The sequence below is a fragment of the Sciurus vulgaris genome, assembly GCF_902686455.1.
Source record: "Sciurus vulgaris genome assembly, chromosome: 4".
NCBI classification, from domain to species: Eukaryota; Metazoa; Chordata; class Mammalia; order Rodentia; family Sciuridae; genus Sciurus; species Sciurus vulgaris.
In genome coordinates, this window is record NC_136464.1 from 170,851,790 (window position 1) to 170,871,821 (window position 20,032).

At 36.8% G+C, this 20,032-nt stretch overlaps 1 protein-coding gene across 3 annotated transcripts in view; it reads left to right on the top strand.

Annotated features, from left to right (window-relative positions):
* GPC6 (glypican 6) overlaps positions 1-20,032 on the top strand; it is a 1,180,914-nt gene that overhangs the window by 616,579 nt on the left and 544,303 nt on the right. The window lies entirely within an intron of this gene.

Here is a 20,032-nt window from a genome sequence, read left to right on the forward strand (position 1 = left end):
GTGGAGAGATCCACTCTTCCTAAGTAGTAACTGGATAAGCAGTTTACTGTTTGCTCTTCTCATAAACAACACTCTGATAATCATGTGCAAACATAATTTAACATATTTATACCTGCTTACATCGAAATATATACTTCTTAAAAACTTTTGAATGCATATTGTCATATTGCTCCTGAATACCATGTGAGATACCAAAATCTTTTGCCATTATTAGATATTAAAAATTTTTTGATGTTTGTCAATTCGTGAAAGAGGTATCTTGATTAAATTTGCTTTTAAAAAATTACTAGTGATATAGAAATATCTAAAAGTCTATTAATGCTTCTTTTTGTTTTATTAGTAAATTGAGATTGTTAAATTGGATGTAACATCACATAGATTTTGCCAACCACAGAACCACTAGGTCCTTTTCTAATCCCTGTTAAATAAGGTCTTTCACATACTCCATTTTTACAATGATAAGTTGAACAAGGTACAAGTGTTAATTTATATTTATGTTTATTCTTAATTTATTTTACTTAGATAATTCTCCCATTCATTTAATTACTTTGAAATGCCTTAGTGCTTTAGGGATTCTTATTTATTGATTAAATAGATTGCCTCTCACTTTCAGCTGTATGTATTATTCAAATTTGATAAGCACTCTTTACAATTGATATAAAGTTGAACAGCACAATCCAAAGGCCAAACTCTCTTTATAACCTCTTCAAGGGTGACAAGGCTGTTTTCCAGCTCTTGTGAGGCCAAACTTTGAATCCACCTGCTAGTGTTATTGTTCTCCAGCTAACGTTTCTCCTGCTCACCCACAAGGATCTTATGATAGGCTTTGTCAACTACCAGGTTGAAATCAGTGCCTGGTGGAAAAAGGATTCAACAAAAAAGTCAGAGCATCTGGGCCTTCCTCTCATTTCTAGTCTACTAGCTGCTTAATTTCCTTGTTGAGATTCAGTCATCACCTCTAAAATATAGTACTTCCTTTAATTTATTTTTCTATGGTATTTAGATTTTCCTATCAGAACACCTCCATCCCATCCCTCACCCCCAGATTTGGTATACCATTCTTTCACAGAAACAGCTTTGAGTACCATGACTTACTTCCTTTTCCTCAAGCCTGTTACCTTGCCTCCATTAAGGGCACCAGCCCATGCACCACATATATAAATATGAGATGCACAGGGGAGATGATGGTGATGACTGTGCTGATGACAATAATGATGATGGTGGTGATGATGATATGATGAAGGCATTTATTAGCTGCCCTTCACAAGCTCATCTCACACTGTGGTTCATGGAATGATACCATCTCCACGATCATCAATTGAATTAATCTTTGCTATATTTTTTCTGGACATCTAAGCCTTGCTGAGTACATTTCCCCCCAGATTTCTGGATTTAGGGTCTTCTGCAGGAATGCCTGTTTAGTCATAGCTCTAGTTTCCTGTTTGGCCTCAGTTGTTAAGCCAAAGAAGAAATCCAGTCTCACATCTTTAAAAGTTGAGACTAAAATAATTCTGTATAACCTTTAGCTGTTGACAGAGGTGAGATTTATTATTATGAGACATAATTTCATTTCTATGACTATTACAATCTCTAGTCACTTCAGACTCTGAAAGAATTCCAAAGGAGAAGTTCTGCTCTGGAGGTCCTAGTGGCCTCTCAGGAGATTAAAGTGTTTGTAGCCTCTTGAGGGAACTGTGTGCAGAGAAGAGCATGTCTTTTGTTAAATTAATTCTTTATTTCTATAAGCTCTTTATAGTTGAAGCTCATATATCTTCTACAGGCTCTGTGGAGTACTTAATTTTTCATACATGCATTATAGTATAGCAAATTAAAATAAATGACTGTGTGATGAAGGTAAATGTATTTTATGTATTTATGGACAGTTGGATGAAACAGTTTTGATCAGGGTTGCAAGACCACTGGTGCATGCTCACTTTAGTATTGGCTCATAGCACCCAGTTTATAGAAGGCCCTTGGTGGTTTTTCATCATCTGATAAATTTGTTGCTTATGCTTGTATTCACTACAGTATCATAGATTGAGAATATAAAGTGACTATCAGAGATCACCAATTTATGTTAATGCAATGGTATTTAGGAATGAACATAAAAATTCAAATCGAACTCCTGTTTCTTAACAATTAATATCTAAAGTGTTGTGTTATCTTGGTTTCCCATTTGAACTCCCAGTTTTTGATTTATGATAATCTTATTCTGAAATACCTATTTCTCAGCCATCCTTTGGGCCATATTTTAAAGTTACTGAATGCATATGGAGCAGTTTATAACCTTCATAATGTTGAGAGAAAGCACTTTCTCTTTTAAGACATACCCTTCCACACCAACATCTTGCAGCAAATGTATGTATATAACGTCGGTAATGTTCACACAAGAGTTTTTACTGTGATCCCGGCATGAATTGGAGGCTGTGCTGCACAGTAATCTGTCAAGCTTTATGAGGTAAATAGGTTACAGAAATAGAGGCACATTATAAACATAATGTCTCCTCCAGGAGTCGCTTCGTGCAGGCTATCAATGTGCTTGGACTCTAAAGAATTCTTTAAATTAAATGGAAGCCTTGCTTGGGAATGGATTCAAGTAAAAAGAGAAGTAATAGAAAATACGTTTTAATTTTTAGTATTTTTCTTCCTTTGGTATTTCTTCACACCTACCACCACCTATTTAATGGCAAGTGCATTTATATAAACCATGGTGCTTTTAGAGTTGTTTAAATCTGGTAATATATTCTTGTTTTGTTTTGTTTTTTTTGTTTGTTTGTTTGTTTTTTATGAAACCAACTAACTAATCTGAACTTCACATGCTACCTTAAAGATAATACTATGGAAAAGTAACTAGGTGTTACTTTTCTGGAAGAAACAATTCCCTATCACAACATCACCACCTTTAGGTAAGGTCTGATGAATGGGTTCAAGTTTGACTTTTGTGCCCAAACTTTCTAAACCTTATCAAATGTCCCAGGAACAGCTTTCAGAGGAGAAATAAGTTTACTTACCATTAAACTTATGAAACACATTTCCCTGCCCCTAACAGACATGGATAGATATTCTATAGTAGGAAAAAAAAGTGTAATCCAAAGAGAACTTTTCACTACCTCTCAACCAATTCTTCTTTATGGGAATAACCTCCACATAAGTTGTGTTTTAAATAAAAAACAAGAAACCACAGCTTTTAATCTTTAAAATTCTTTTAGACCCAGATCATTTCTTGCTTGCTTATGAAATCAAATGACTACTATAAACTTCAGTAAACAAGAATGGAATATTTAGTCCCCTAAACATTTACCCTCCCCAGTAAATCAAAATTGTGTAGCAGTGGCCAGTTTTAGAACATTTGCCCACCATGCAAAAAGCCTGTTTCCTTCCCAGCCCCACAATAATAACTATAATAATGATAACAATATAATTAATATTATTAATATTGTATTAATAATTAACATAATATTATCATTGTCATTGTGTAGCAGGAAAAATGTAATTTGATATGCAAATGCTATTGGCAGTATCAGAGTAATAGCTACCTATACACATAATAATTTCAATTGAGTTTTATATAAGGCAGAAAGACCAATGTACTTTTTTCCTTTAAGCTTTGTTGATACTGAAAGAAGCAAAATCTATATTTCCTCTTAGTCTTTTATTCATGTATCAGATTCATTCTGTGTGGGTCATTATTTGCTATCTTTGAAATTCAAGAAAACAGTTGAAAATATAAAATGACTTTTGGAAATTCAAAACAAACAAAAAAGAAATATAAAATATCTCTAGACATCTCTATCTCACTCTAATGTTTATTTAGAGCTCATGACGAGTTATTGAGTCTATCATAGAGTAGGAGCTGAAGATTTCTCATTCCTCTTTACAAATTTTCCTTATTGTTAAGAATTATTCTTCCTCAAATATTAACTGTGCTCTTTTTCTAGCAAAATCACATTTTCCTCTTAAGAAAGCACACGAAAGTTTAAGGTGTAACTACAACATATCTCAGCTAATAAATGATTTAAAAAGCTAGGCTCTTCAGATTCATAATAGAATTTTACATCCATTTTTCTCTGAAATGTTGAAAGCAGATGCCCATGTGTTCCAGATTTATGATCTACCTTATTAAGTGGTAGAACATCTGGCAGTGGCTCCTTCATGATTGAAAACATTCAGCTGAGACACTGTCTCCTGTTCCCTCATCCATTAAAAATCATCCTCCAGGATGGAGACTCAACTGCCAGATGATGGGATGTCTTTACAAGGTACATAAGTGACAGTCTTGGAAAATGCTTAATAGGTACCTTGTCAAAAGCTTCCTCATCTTCCTTAATGGACTTACTCCTTTATATATTTCATTATATTTTCCCATTCTCTATCTCTTCTCACTTTCCTTGTCAAAACTTCCCTCATTCCTCTTTTAATGTATTTTGTACCTATATTTCACTGTTTGCTTCATCCCCATATCCATCCTTGCTTTGCTTTCAATCATCTAATCTAAAACTGTAGAAAACTTTATGCAAAAATAAGAGGAACACAAGAAATATGAATGGCACAGTGGGGGTGGGGGAGAGTTTCTGTTATACCAAAAAAAAAAATTCTTTGTTGTCGTACTATAATTAAAAAAAAAAAAAGTACAACTGTGGCATTTCAGATTCTTGACCTCTAAAGATGAAGTAATTAAATGAGTATTTGGAGATTTGTGACTGGCTTATTGAATCATATGGTCATATTTCCTAACAATGACCTACGTTTGAGTCGAATGTCCGCTTTTTCCTTCAACCATCATTGTATTGATTGGCACTGTGTTGACACCATGATGGCACAGTGGACATAGCAGGTAAGCACACAACACAATCACTACCCTTATGGGCTTATACTCTAGGAAAATAATTTTAACATTGAACAGATAATTATAAATGAACTCATGTTACAGAGAGGAAAATGACCATTGTTAGGGACACATATAAGAGTCAAGCAGCCATTCTTGCCTCTGGTGGTCTTTCCTTGAAGGCCTTATACATGAAACTGTGCATGAAAACCGTTTTGGTCTAATGCATGAATTGAAGTTTGGTCTTGTGCTTACACAGATAATCAACAGACAGTACCATTGAATTAGAGGTTCTGAAACCACCAACATAGCCACACCAATTTCCAAAGCTTCTATGCTTTTTCTACCTGTCCACATTTTTATTCATTTTTTTGTCATTAAGACAGTGAAATCTCTTGTTCAGATGGTATCTGGAAGATATTTTCCTCAGTCACAAACCCATGGAATGGAATCAGTTGTGAAAAATGTGGCCAAGTTTTATGAAAGAGACAGTGGGCTTAGGTAGGACAGAAGACCCAGAGCAGAGCTTAGGAAGGAAGAGCCCAGGACAGCCCCAGAAAGAGGCAGGTGAGCACTGTTTGGAGTAAGAGGGTGCTGCATGGACACTAATGTCAATGTTTCTGGATGGGCAGGTTTAGATCGATACAGCATTTGCTCTCCAGTACCTGTCTTCTGCTTTGTCATTGCCTGTGCTTCCCAGGTGCAAAAATATACATAACCCTGGATTTATATTAGCTTCTTTTTGAGGGAGAGGTACAGTTGGAGGATTCCTCAAACATGAGAAATATGTCCACAGTGGGAAGCATGGAAGTGTGGGTGAAGTTCCTACTGTAGAACAATTTGTTTATTATTCCCTCTTATCAATTTAGATCAGATTTCTGTTGCAATGGACTCAGGAACTTTTGTGGCCTCTGATTCCAAAGGAGTCAGATCTGTTGAGACTCCATGCATTGCTGTTGCTTTTGTTAGACTGAATCAGTAAGTCTTTCATGCCATGTTTCTTTACTCCTCAGCCTTCTGAAATGACTTATGTGCTTTTTTTTTTATTGTAAACAAATGGGATACATGTTGTTTCTCTGTTTGTACATGGAGCCAAGGCATACCATTTGTGTAATCACAGATTTACAAAGAGTAATATTGTTTGATTCATTCTGTTATTTTTTTCCTTCCCCCAACACCCCCAGCCCTCTTTTCCCTCTACCCAGTTCTTCCTTCCTCCATTCTTGCCCCCCTCCTTAACCCTAACCCTAACCCTAACCCTAACACTAACCCCTCCCACCCCCCATTATATGTCATCATCTGCTTATCACTAAGATCATTTGTCCTTTGGTTTTTTGAGATTGGCTTATCTCACTTAGCATGATATTCTCCAATTTCATCCATTTGCCTGCAAAAGCCATAATTTTATCATTCTTTATGGCCGAGTATTCCATTGTATATATATGCCACAGTTTCTTTATCCATTCATCAATTGAAGGATATCTAGGTTGGTTCCACAATCTGGCTATGGTGAATTGAGCAGCAATGAACATTGATGTGGCTGTATCTCTGTAGTATGCTGATTTTAAGTCCTTTGGGTATAGGCCAAGGAGTGGAATAGCTGGGTCAAATGGTGGTTCCATTCCAAGCTTTCTGAGGAATCTCCATACTGCTTTCCAGAGTGTCTGCACTAATTTGCAACCCCACCAGCAATGTATGAGTGTACCTTTTTCCCCACATCCTGGTCAACACCTATTGTTGCTTGTGTTCTTGATAATCGCCATTCTAATTGGGGTGAGATGGAATCTTAGGGTAGTTTTGATTTGCATTTCTCTTATTACTAGAGATGTTGAACATTTTTTCATATATCTGTTGATTGCTTGTACATCTTCTTCTGTGCAGTGTCTGTTCATTTCCTTAGCCCATTTGTTGATTGGATTATTTGTATTCTTGGTGTAGAGTTTTCTGAGTTCTTTATAGATTCTGGAAATTAGCGCTCTATCTGAAGTATGAGTGGCAAAGATATTCTCCCACTCTGTAGGCTCTTTCTTCACATTGCTGATAGTTTCCTTTGCTGAGAGAAAGCTTTTTAGTTTGAATCTATCCCAGTGGTTGATTCTTGCTTTTATTTCTTGGGCTATGGGAGTCCTGTTAAGGAAGTCTGATCCTAAGCCAACAAGTTGAAGGTCTGGACCTACTTTTTCTTCTATAAGATGCAGGGTCTCTGGTCTGATTCCGAGGTCCTTGATCCATTCTGAGTTGAGTTTTGTGCAGGGTGAGAGATAGGGGTTTAATTTCAATCTGCTGCATATGGTTTTCCAGTTTTCCCAGCACCATTTGTTGAAGAGACTATCTTTTATCCACTGCATATTTTTGGCCCCTTTGTCTAGTATGAGAAAATTGTATTTATTTGGGTTTGTGTCCATGTCCTCTATTCTGTACCATTGATCTACCTGTCTATTTTGGTAGCAATACCATACCGTTTTTGTTACTATTGCTTTATAATAGACTTGAAGATCTGGTATTGCAATACCCCCTGCTTCGCTCTTTCTACTGAGGATTGCTTTAGCTATTCTGGGTTTCTTATTCTTCCAGATGAATTTCATAATTGCTTCCTCTATTTTTGTAAGGTACGTCATTGGGATTTTAATCGGAATTGCATTGAATCTGTGTAGCACTTTAGGTAGTATGGCCATTTTGACAATATTAATTCTGCCTATCCAAGAACATGGGAGATCTTTCCATCTTCTAAGGTTTTCTTTAATTTCTTTCTTTAGTGTTCTGTAGTTCTCATTGTAGAGGTCTTTCACCTCTTTTGTGAGATTGATTCCCAAGTATTTTATTTTTTTCGATGCTATTGTGAATGGGGTAGTTTTCCTAATTTCTCTTTCTGAAGATTCATCACTTATGTATAAAAATGCATTGGATTTATGAGCATTGATCTTGTAACCTGCTACTTTACTGAATTCACTTATGAGTTCTAAGAGTTTTCTGGTGGAATTTCCAGGTTCCTCTAAATATATAATCATGTCATCAGCGAACAGGGATAGTTTGAGTTCTTCTTTTCAATTCGTATCCCTTTAATTTCTTTGGTTTGTCTAATTGCTCTGGCTAGAGTTTCAAGGACGATGTTGAATAGAAGTGGTGAAAGAGGGCATCCCTGCCTTGTTCCAGTTTTTAGGGGGAATGCTTTCACTTATGTGCTTTAATAACTTCTGGGCATCCAGTCGGATTCATTCTTTCACTGTCAGTCAATCAGCTATTTAATCCTTTTTTCTTACATTCAACACATAATTTTAAGCACTAAATACTTATTGTGTTCAGTTCTATGCAAAAAGAATGCTTCTTGGGTCCCTAACATGGACCTTGCCAACATGTAGGCAAATAAGACACGTTTGACAGGGAAAGTCAGTAACCACAAAAGAGGGTGCTAAATATAAAGGTCAGTGAAAAAAAATGACTGATTTCATGGCTAAGATGACCGTGAGTTGGATTGGTCCAAAAAAAGAGGCACTTGTGTGAAACCTAAGCTGATTCTTAAAGAATGAGGGAGAGTGTGTTAGATGGAGAGAAAAGAAAGGGGATTACAGGGAGGGAGAAAAATTTACATGAAATTTGAGTCTGGCATATCCAGGAAACAGGGATATAAACAAGTATGGTATAGATTACCAGGGATTTGTTGGATGTTTAAGGAAAAGATGAATAAAAGCTTGCACATAAACAGAAACTGGGAAGAAATTTGGAAAGGGGAATGGTCGGCAGCAAAATTCTAACTGAAGACGATTTCATAAACAACATGATTGATGGGGAGCTATAAGATGATTAAAAAAAGCCTCACGAGGTCATTTCACATAGGATCAAAACAAACAGTTTTCATCTGCCATCCATTTTCTTGGTGTCAGTCAAGGCCTTTGAGGAAAAAGAATGATCAAATTATTTGTCTAACAAATCTAAATATTAGGACAAAGTGTTAATTAAAGAATGTTAATCAGGCAATTGTGCTTCAAAAACATGTTTTCAATTTTATGAAAGTTACAGGTTAATCAAATAGTTTGGAAAATAACAAATTACATAATTTCGCAGACAAAATCATATCATCACTGTCTCACAGTCATACTAATGCATCACTTTTACTTCTGAAATTAATTGGTGGACTCATACAAATTTCCTCACCTTCAACCTTCAACTGTGAATCTGAGATTGCTGATGAAATGTGTGTCCTAAACCTTCCTTCATTTTCCTGAACTCTCTGTATGATTTAAGCACTTGCATCACTTTTTAAAGTGACTTAAGAATCTTAAGCACTCAATTAAAAATCGTTATTCCATTACCACTCAGACCTAAACAAGAATTAATGGCTTCATGTATCATAATTAAGGCTTCCAGTTTGGAGCACCTGAAAAGCCAAACATTCAGGTGGCCTCTTTCATATCAAACTTAGATGCTCTTGTGATTCATTTTTCATCTTCCTCTTAATTCAACTCAAATTTTTAGATGCACTTTCTATTTTTAAGTCTCTAGGGAAGTGAAATGCTTTAGTCAGAGAACAGAAGTGACATGGAAACCAGAAAATACAGAATGCATTTTTTAACAGAAACATACATGTCTGAATACCTTTATCATTTTACAACTCTTGCACAAAGAAATGACCAGGTGTTTAAAAATAGAAAGTTGGTGAATCTTTTATTCTTCCTTAACCTTTACATTTTTCTGCAGCTATTTGATCTCAGTAAGAGAGCTATATGGTCATAACATATTTATTCAGAAGTATTATGCTGATTTTTCCTCACGAAGGTTTTGTTTACAGAAAGTTTCCTTATATGCTATTTTGGAAAACTTGAATACTATAGAAAGAGAAATGCAAATATGTGAGTCTGGGAAAATATTAAGGACAGATAAAGATCATGTGTGAAAAATAAATCAAAGATTTAAAAAATTTAACATCAACTCAGCTGCATTGAATAAAGTAACAGAAAGGAGTCCCTCCTGAGAAATTGTGACTTGTTTTAAGGAAAAAAATGTCCAGTCTTTTTGTTTGTTTGGTTGGTTGGTTGGTTGGTTGGTTGGTTTTTGTTTTGTTTTTCTTAGATCCGGCCCATCTATTCTATCCAGTACTTGGTCATAGCTCATGGAAAAGCTCATCCTGATCTCCTTTTCAAAAAATTTTCCTCCATATGTTTATTGATAATATTAAAGAAATACATCTTTTCCTGAGAGATCTATGCGGATTTTTTTATTTGTAGTTTTTAAAATGATGGTCCATTGACTTAGATCCAACAAAGACTTACATCTTGTTAAGGATCCCATTGTGATTCTTCTACACAAAAATCTATCTTCCAAATTACCTGAAATATAAATTCAATTACAGAAAAAATGGTACAGTTGGTCTTCTGTATCTGTATGATCTGCAATGCAGATCCAACTGGCCATGCTTCAAAAATATTTGGAAAAAATTGCATGTGTAATGAACATGTACAGACTTTTTCTTATCATGTTCCCTTAATCAACATAACAACTACTTACATAGCTTTTACATTTTGAAAGGTAGTATTAATAATCTATAGATGATTTAATATATGGGGGAATAAAGTTAACTTTGTAGGTTATACACAAATACTACATTGTTTATATTAGGACTTAAACATTTGCAGATTTGATATTTATAAGAGAGTTCTGGCATCAATCCCCCATTCATACAGACAGATGACTGTACTAAAATCATTTGCTTATAAAATATGATAAACAAAATTTTTAAAAATCTACCTGTTTCTACATTTATCTTCCTTCAGAAATTTGGAAATATACTTTTATCCTTATAGCTGTACTAAATACTGTTTACTGACTGAATTTTTTTTTTTTTTTAATAAACTCCAGGTTAAAATAGAATTAGGGATGGGAGCAGGATCAAAAACCTTGAGAATAGACTTATTTAAAAAATAATAATTGATATACTTATCAATCCTTTTTCATACTTCTTTTGTTCCAAGAACAATTGTTAAGATTTTCTGAATAAGCTGGATGAAAACTGGGTTGAGCAGAAGTCCTCTTACCACATAAAAGCTAGATCTGACTGGTTGTTCCTCTTCAGTGGTCCAAACAACTTTCTTTCTTTCTGTCCCCACACCAGTCCATGGTATTGACAGTATTGTTCATGGCAATTCTTATCCTTCAGTTTTCTAAACCTTTCCTTCCTCATACCTTTGCCCTACTCAGGAATTCCCAGACATCCATCAACATTCTGCAATCTGTGTTCATAGCTCTTGCTCCGTGTCCTGGCCCCTGCTATTTATTATAGTGTAAACTTTAAGAGTATGAAAGATCTGTATTTAGATTCCTTTTCCCTCACATGAAAAACTCGACTTCACTTTTCTGAGCCTCTGCTACTTATCAGTAAAATTGGAGAAAAATATTACTATAAACAATAATTTTGTGGGAATTCATGGAGATCATGTGTATAAAATCCTTAGGACATTGCTTGGGACAAAATGAGTATTTCATGAGTGGTGGCTGCCAAATGACCATCTCCCCTTCTGACCCAGCTTGCTTTAAAAATCCTACTCATCTGTCAAACCAAGTTCATTTCCCACATTCCCTGTGACCCTTTACATGATTAGTTAGTAGTGCATTCATTTGGCTTGTTCGATGTCTCTTCTTGTGTGTTTTATCTTCCCCCCAGCTACCTCACCAAGAGGAGTGTGTCCTGTCCTTTCACACCATGTCTTGCACATTTTGTGTTGATTAATAGATTAAAGTGATACTTGTCATAACAGTTTATTGAGGTTGTCCAAGCAGAGAATATAGATGACAGCAGGCTGCCCAGACAGCTGTTACAGGCTGAGCTTAAGTGCAATGACCACAGGAGGTTTATACAAACTCCCTCAGAAAATGGAACATGGCCACCTAATGCTGGGAACTCACCGTGTCTGGCAGATTTCAGTGGGAGGCCGTGAGTGCAAGCTGGGTAGCTCATTTTCAGCAAAGACTGTGGGTGGATTATGAGGTTCAAGAGTAGGACTTAGGTGGAAATAAACCTTGCAAACAGCAAGCAGCTTCCGCAAAGGCAGGCAGCACCTCTATGAGAACTTACTGTGCGTAGGGATGTGCTGCTCTCGAGCCAATGATTAGACCCACATTTACATCCAGAAGAGGTATGGCATCAATAGTGTGTCCTCAGCAAGGAGCAGAGGACAGTGTGCAATGATAGCCTATATGACCTGGCAGAAGGGAAAGATGTTCTCTTAGAACTTCAGTAGAAATGGTACAATCTCAAGAATTCTCTCTCTCTCTCTCTCTCTCTCTCTCTCTCTCTCTCTCATTCTCTCTCTCCATTATTTTTAATTAAAATATAATTACATTTACTTTTAAATTTGTGTTAATTTTTCTAAGAATTCACATTGTTTCCCCTGATTATGAAGGAATTTATTTGGCATTTTCCCTCTTTTTTATTGCAGAATTAATAGGAGCAACTACTTATTTAGGAATTGCTTTGTATGGTAGAAACCACTATAGTGGTGAGATCCAGAGGGAACTGAGTTCAGATCACAGCCTTGCTTTCTATTGTATGTTCCTGGATAAGTAGTTTGCCTTAATTTCTTACTTCCCAATTCCCTTAAGCTGATAGGCAATGTGACCCTCTGAGAAGGAGCTCCTGTACAAGGCATTTCTTGAATCTGTTCATTCAGTAATACTGATAAAAAGGCTGACACAGTGTAATTTACTGTAATCATCTTAGAAACCACAGTTTTCTTATTAAGAGTGAGCAGGTTTGGTGATCACATGCATTATTTGCTAAATTCACATCTAAATACATGAAACATTTGACTGATTAGTACATCAAGAGAATGGAGGCTAAATTAAGGAATAAATCTGTTTTGAAGTTTGGTTTCACCATGTGAGAGTATGGCCAGAAGGCAAATAAGCTCTCTTAGTATTAGGTGAGAGTAAGCCAACTGATGGAATCAGGTTTTAATTACCTAATGAATGAAGCCTACTAGGGGAATTATTTGGTCAAGATCAGCAAATAGAGCTGAAATGAACAGAAAGATCCCAGAAAAAGAGAAAAATAAGAAGTGAAAGACAGATCTAAAGGACCAGGAAGGTCTTTGAAGGATTTCACCCCTGGATTGTTATGTATTATGTCATAGATTATTTCTCTTGAGAGGATATCTGATAATTAACAATCAATAAATCTTAGAATTATTAATGATGTCGAGTTGTCTGATATCACCTCAAAGATATGTTAGTATTAGAAATCTTTGGCTACAAGCAACATAAATCAGATTTTGTTGTTGTTGTTGTTAGTCTCAACAGATAAAAGGCAAATGTGTGGTAAGGATATAGGATTGTCTCATAGAACCTCAGCCTAAGAATACAGCCTGGCTCTTGAGCCCAGGGGAAAAAAGTGTTCCCCTCTTTTTTTCTCCCCCTCTCTCCTTCCCTCCTATTTCCTTCTCTCCCCCTCTCTCCTTCCCTCCTTTCTCCTTCCCCCCATAGGTCACCATCACCCTTTTATCCTTACTCTTGGTGGACCATCTTTCTCAGTTACATATCTTACATCATTCTCAGCCCTCCATATCCATGGGCTCCACATCTGCTGATTCAACTAGTTACACATGAAAAATATTCAAGAAAAAAATGTCAAAACTGAACATGTACAATCTTTTTGTCTTGTCATAATGCCCTAAACAAATAAGATAACAACTATTTACATGACATTGTATTAGGCATTACATGCAATCTAGAGATGATTTAATGTCTGTTGGAGAACCTGGTAGGTTGTGTGCAAATATGATACCATTTTCTACAAGGAATTTGAGCATCCTCAGGTTTTAGTATTTGTGAGGGATTCTGTAACCAATCCCCTATAAATACTTATGGCTGACTTCAGGTTTTGCCTCTTCTGTCTCCAAGAGATGAGCCCTTACTATAGTTGGAATCTTCTGGTCCCCATCTCGAACTCTCAGAGAAGAAACTCCAGTTTGCCAAAAATTTTTTTTTTCCTGTTTGGAAATCAAATAATGGTGGAATAAATGCTCATGACACTGGTAAAGAACTATTTATTTCCCGGTATATTATTTAGTGTTCCATATCCAATACTAACATGATCATTGTGAAAAATAAGCTATCCATAGATAATACATTTTTTATTGAAAATGACATTACCAAATACTTAAGGTAACTGAGTCACCATATTAATGTCTTCTTTATATATCTGCTTATTTATCTTTATATATCTGCTCCCCCCCGGGGGGGATTAATATCCAGAATGTATAAAGAACTAAAAGCAATTGACATCAAAGAAACGACCCAATTAACACAGAACTAAAGAGACACTTCTCAAAAGCAATACAAATGGTCAATAAATATGTTGAAAGATATTTAACATCCATAGCAGTCAGGGAAATTCAAATCAAAACTGCATTGAGATTTTATCTCATTGTAATCAGAATGGCAATTATCAAGAATACAAATAGTAATAAATATTGGCAAGGATGCAGCAAAAATGGTACACTCATACATTGTTGGTGGGACTGCAAATTAGTACAACCACTCTGGAAAGCAGCATGGAGATTCTTCAAAAAAACTAGGAATGGAACAAGCATATGGCCCAGCTGTCCCACTCTTCATGAGATATCCAAAAGATCTAAAATCAGTCTACTACAGAGATGCAGCCTTATCAATATTTATAGCAGCACAATTCACAATGGCCAAGCTATGGAACCAACCTAGGTGCCCATCAACAGAATGGATGAAGAAAATGTGAGGTGTGTGTGTGTGTGTGTGTGTGTGTGTTTATATATACACAATGGAGTTTTACTCCGTCATAAGGATGAAGGAAATTATGACATTTGTTGGTAAATGAATGGAACTGGAGAATATCATGCTAAGTCAAAAAAGTCAGACCCAGAAAGTCAAAGGTTGAATGTTTTCTTTCATATGCAAAACTAGAGCAAAATAAGGGGTGGGGTGGACATAAAGGGTGACAGTGGAGAGAGGTAATTCCCTGAAAATAGAAGAAAGCTCAGTGAGTTGGAGGAAGGGGACTGAGGGAGAAGAAGGAGGGACATGGACAAGAAAGGTAAGAATAGTGGAATGAATCTGAGCAAACTTTTCTCTGTGCACATATGAATGTACCACAGTGAATTTCACCTTCCTGCCTACCCATGAAGCACTAATTTAGAAAAACATAAATAAGTAGAAGAAAGTTCACTATATAGAGGAAAGGGAAAACGGGAGGGAGGAGGGAAGGAGAGGGGAAGTACTGAGGACTGAATTAAAGCAAATAAATTCCACACTTGCATAATTATGTCGAAATGAACCCCACTATTATGTAAAAACTATGATGAATTATTTAAAAAATTTGTATTCAAAGATCATACACACAAACATATGGATATAAGAGCTAGAGTTAACTTTCCAAACTTTGGTAGAGTGATTTGGTGAGACTAGAGGCAGGAGAAACTTAATAAAAAGAATTAGATTACTTAAAAAAGAAAAGAAAGATCTACAAACTCCTTGAAGGAAATTTAGACTTTGAAATGATAGGTAAGATCTACAACCCTTCAATTAGTAGGAAGAAATGCCTCCACAAAGAACTGTGCCTGGAGACATGCTATAATCCTTTATTTTATGTAAGTTCCCTTAATAATAATATTTAACAACCAAGAAGCCGTTCATTGTTCTAAAGCTCCTTTGACCTGGCAATCTTGTTGACATGATATAGTGCAAAAATAGGATTTTCTTTTGCCATTTTCACTGGGACAGATTGTGGCATTATTCATGCTTTTGTCTAATTCTAGTTTTTCACCTAACCTTTGACACGCTTAATCTGTATTCTTTAAAAAATTATTTTCTATTTTTAAATTGACACATAATCTGCACTCCCTAATAAGTGGTTGTTAAGAAGGGTACAGTCTTGTGATCTGTAATTTTTGATCACTCTCTGCAGAGATATCTATGGTTGAAATCTTCCTTATCTAATATTACTTGAGTACCATTGGATTTTTTTTATCCTTACTAATGTTTTTAGATGAAAAACTACACATAGTTTATGCATTCAAGGAAACTCATCAAGGAAAAGACCAGACTAAATTAGACCTCTGAGATTGTGGCTCTGTGTAGCAACTTTATCAGACTAACAAAACCAAATAGATGTACTTACTTTCAGACAGGTAATTGGTCTCAGAATTAAGAATTAATTTGTAGCTTAATCTAGTTGTACAATAGCAATTCCTTCTTAAATATAGGTTTGTAAGGACTATGAGGTCTTTATTGTCTTAGAGAGGAAGCAAAATATATTAAAACTTTGAGTGGGAGGCAGGAATTAGTTGTCAAAAATAAAATATAAATAATAAAAAAAAAAAGAATCTTAGGACCCAGGAAAATTTTCTCCATAAACATTAGCCATTTAAAAAGTTTTATCACAGCAGTTTGCAGCCACAAAGATTTCTGCCTAAAGGTAAAGGCAGATTAACCAAGTATGACCAACAGTTCAGCCAATAACTCAGATTAAAAGAGAAGGGAATAAATTGCAGGCTTCATAAATGCTTCCAGTATGTCAAGGTCGGATAAGGACAAGGGTCTGAATAGAAATGATTTGGGAAGCTGGTGAATAGTTATGATACTGTGATTAGAGTACCAAAGAGGCCACCCACTGTATTCTGGAAGTGACAGATCGTGTTCTGATTACAGTGCAGTGTCCCTGGGTGCAGTGAATAAATCTCCAGTGAGAAATCCAGCCTGAAAAGCCACAGTAGCACCAAGCCCTGCTCTGGTGTGGGTGGCATTTACCCGTAATTGCATCTGCAGTCATTCAACAGGGATGACATAGCTGGGTGCTCCTAATTCTCTTCTGAGGACCTGGTCAGTCTGCCTAAACTCGTTTCCCTCTCTGGCCACCAAGAGTGTGGACTTCTCAGGAATTCTTCAGGGTCCTCTGCTGCCAAGCTCCTTCTGTATTCCTCCATTCCATCCTGCTTCCCAGGTATCTGCCCACATGTCACCTGCCCACAGAAGGCCCCCCCACCCCTCCTCACTCTCTGTCCCCTCTCCTACTTCAGTTGTCTTCTTAGCATCTACGGCTGAATCTTGTATTTATTTATTAGCTTTTTGTCTCTTCCACTAGAATGAAAGCTGTACAGAGGCAAGCATCTGCCTGTCTTGTCCGACTCTTTATTTCCAGAACTTAACCTTAAATCTGGCACATGATATTTTCCAAATGAATGAGTAATAATTGTGTGTTTTTTTGGTGACAAAACATCTACAATATTTCATAAATATTTAAATGTTTAATATAATATTTAAATTAGCTTCAGGCAATTTAAAGTCAGGTAAGATCCCTCTGAAAAAAATGCTACAATGAAAAACCCACAGTGCATTCAACATAGGACTGTGGTGAGTTATTGAGCCTGCTGTGAAAGCGTGCTCGTGAGGGTTCTGCAAGGGTCACACCACTTCCATACAATATTGGGGGCTGGGTAAGTGAAGACAAGTGTGAAAACTTAGAGAAGAACAAGATAAAATGAAGAACATAGTGCTGCAGAGCTCAGTCACACACACACACACACACACACACACACACACAATAACTTCTTTTTAAAGCCTCAATGGAAATTACTCTAGAAAAAGAAATGAGAAAAAGTGGAGTAGTCAATGGGACTTTCTGGCCAATCCTATTCTAACAATGAAAGTTCATTGTTATCATTCCATGTGATCAAGCTCTGTTCCAAACTGCTGACCCCCCTAAAGGAGGCTTCCTTATCAGTACCAGCCCCTTTGATTTGACTCATGATTGAGTGTGTAGATATATTAAATGGAAGCAAAAGAATTTTAGGGAGAAGCAATTCTTGAAGTCAGACTCCTTAACCTTTTGTTTAGAAGCAACTTCATACATAAAGTGGCTTTTCATGCTGTGTTTCTGATGTCTTCCAGTTTCCATTTTCCAAAAGGATTTCTTTTTTACTTTATAATTTTTTCAATTTCCCGCTCCCATCTTTATCGTCCCTCTCCCCCTTCTTCTCCTCTCTCCACTTCCATCCAGTCGACAGTATAGATTCCCCCAATTCACCCATCCCAAGATGAGGATAGAGCATCTTTTTATTGAGCTTTCTATGTGCTAGTTTTGTGAGGAATCCAGGGAAGGAATCAATGACAACGCTATAAAGAGAATTTATAGCTGGTCTGTGTGTGTTTGGAGTTTGGTGGGGTGGGGGGAGAGATTGAGGGATATTTCTAATGGAGTATTTATCTCACCTCTAGGAAAATCACCTGGGATATTTTTATCCCTGATTTATCACCCCTTACCCTGTACTTAGATTGGCTTCATTGCCTAATTTAGTGCGGTGGCCCCAAACACCAAGCGGATGGAAGATGTAAGTTATCCCAAAGTTTTAGAATATGCATGAAATGTCAGGAGAAGGAGGGGCTCAGCTTCCCCAAAGTCTTGCCCGCCTCCTTAAGTCAGTCAACAGTTAAACAGATCACTTACCCTCATGGTATCCGTAAATTTTAATGAATTATTCAGAAATTTTTCATTTGTTTTCTGGTAAGGTAAGCACAGTTTCACAGCAGGTATGCTGGCCCCAAGGGCTCTCCACAGCACCATTTATCAGAATTCTCATAACCAAAAGCTATATATAAATTTCCTCCTCCTGCAGTTCCACACTGTGCTATATCCTCAAATGTTGCGTCTACCCAGACATGGTCTTCTCTGAAAGCAGAATGGAATATTGTCTCCAAGAGATGATTTAATGCCCGATATAAGCTGCTCTATTTCCAACTCAAATATCATTTTAGTTTTTACTGAAAGGCCTAAGGAAGGGGTAGGTGGGAGGTCTCAGCTTCAGTGCAAAGAGAAGCAAAATTTGGAGGCATTAAGGGTATGGACGTAGGGATCAGAAAAGAGTTTTGATGAAATTCCTTTGCTAGAGCTTCTATTTGGCAACTTGGTCTCATATATGTGTCAGCCAGACCTCACAGGGACCCAGGTTGGACAGCTACACCTCCAGAAAACTAACCGAGGAAAGAGATGGGGGAAATATATATTTCCTCTAGGGGCAGTAGTTCAATGTCCACTAATTTAGTGTCCAAAGCAACTTTATAGTACGTATCAACTGCAAATAAACAATCAACTCTGTATTCATTCCCTTTAATCTCTTTCTTTGTTTAATCACAAGGATGTTTAGTCCCAATTGCAAGGATATGAGGCATGACATTAAGATATAAAGGAGGACAGTAGCAGCCTGAAAGTACTAGACTCTGCTGGAGGTGTTAGAAAGGCTTTCCACCCAGATTACATTCAGCTGGGATTTGAGGGATGAGTAGGAGTTCAATCCAAAAGAGGAAAGGCTATGGGCACACCCTTCAGAGTTCTGGATTCAAGTGAAGGTAAACCAATTTTCCAACCTTGAGCATATTGCTTAACCTTTATAAGTTTTTCCCTACCTGTTATGGTTTGGATATGAGGTGTCCCCCAAACGCTCATGTGTGAGACAATGCAAGAAGGTTTAGACAAGAAATGATTGGGCTCTGAGACTCTTAACCCAGGTGAATTAATTCCCCAGTGGAGATTAACTGAGTGGTAACTGAAGGTGGGTAGGGGTGGCTGAAGGAGGTTGGTTTGGGTGTACCTTTGGGGTATGTACTTTCTATCTGTCCAGTGGGCTCTCTCTCTCTCTCTCTCTCTCTCTCTCTCTCTCTCTCTCTCTCTCTCTCTGCTTCCTGATCATCATGTGAGCTGTTTCCCTCCACTGCACTCATCTGCCATGTTGTTTTGCCTCACCGGAGCCCTGAGGAATGGAGACTACCGTCCATTGACTGAGACCTCTGGAACAGGAAACCATGAGCCCCCAAATAAACTTTTCCTCCTCTACAATTGTTCTTATCAAGTCTTTTAGTCATAGCAGTGAAAAAGTTGACTAAAACACTACCTGTAAAATTGAAGTGATAATATATGTCTTTCAGTGTTGTAAAAATTAAGTCTTATGTAAAGGACCTACTCCATTAACTGATTGTTGGTGTCAGAAACTGAATAAATGGTTACTGACATTAGCAAAGAGACTTCAGTCAGAGCAGTATTACAAAGGCACAGAGATGTGAAGAGCCACATTCAGGTGATTCTGCAGAGCTTGATGCAAACAGGATCTGAGGGCGTGTTGGGAGATGACACAGGAACAACATCCAGTTGACAAAGAGCAGGATTTAACAAAGGACAAGGAAAAAATTGAGCTT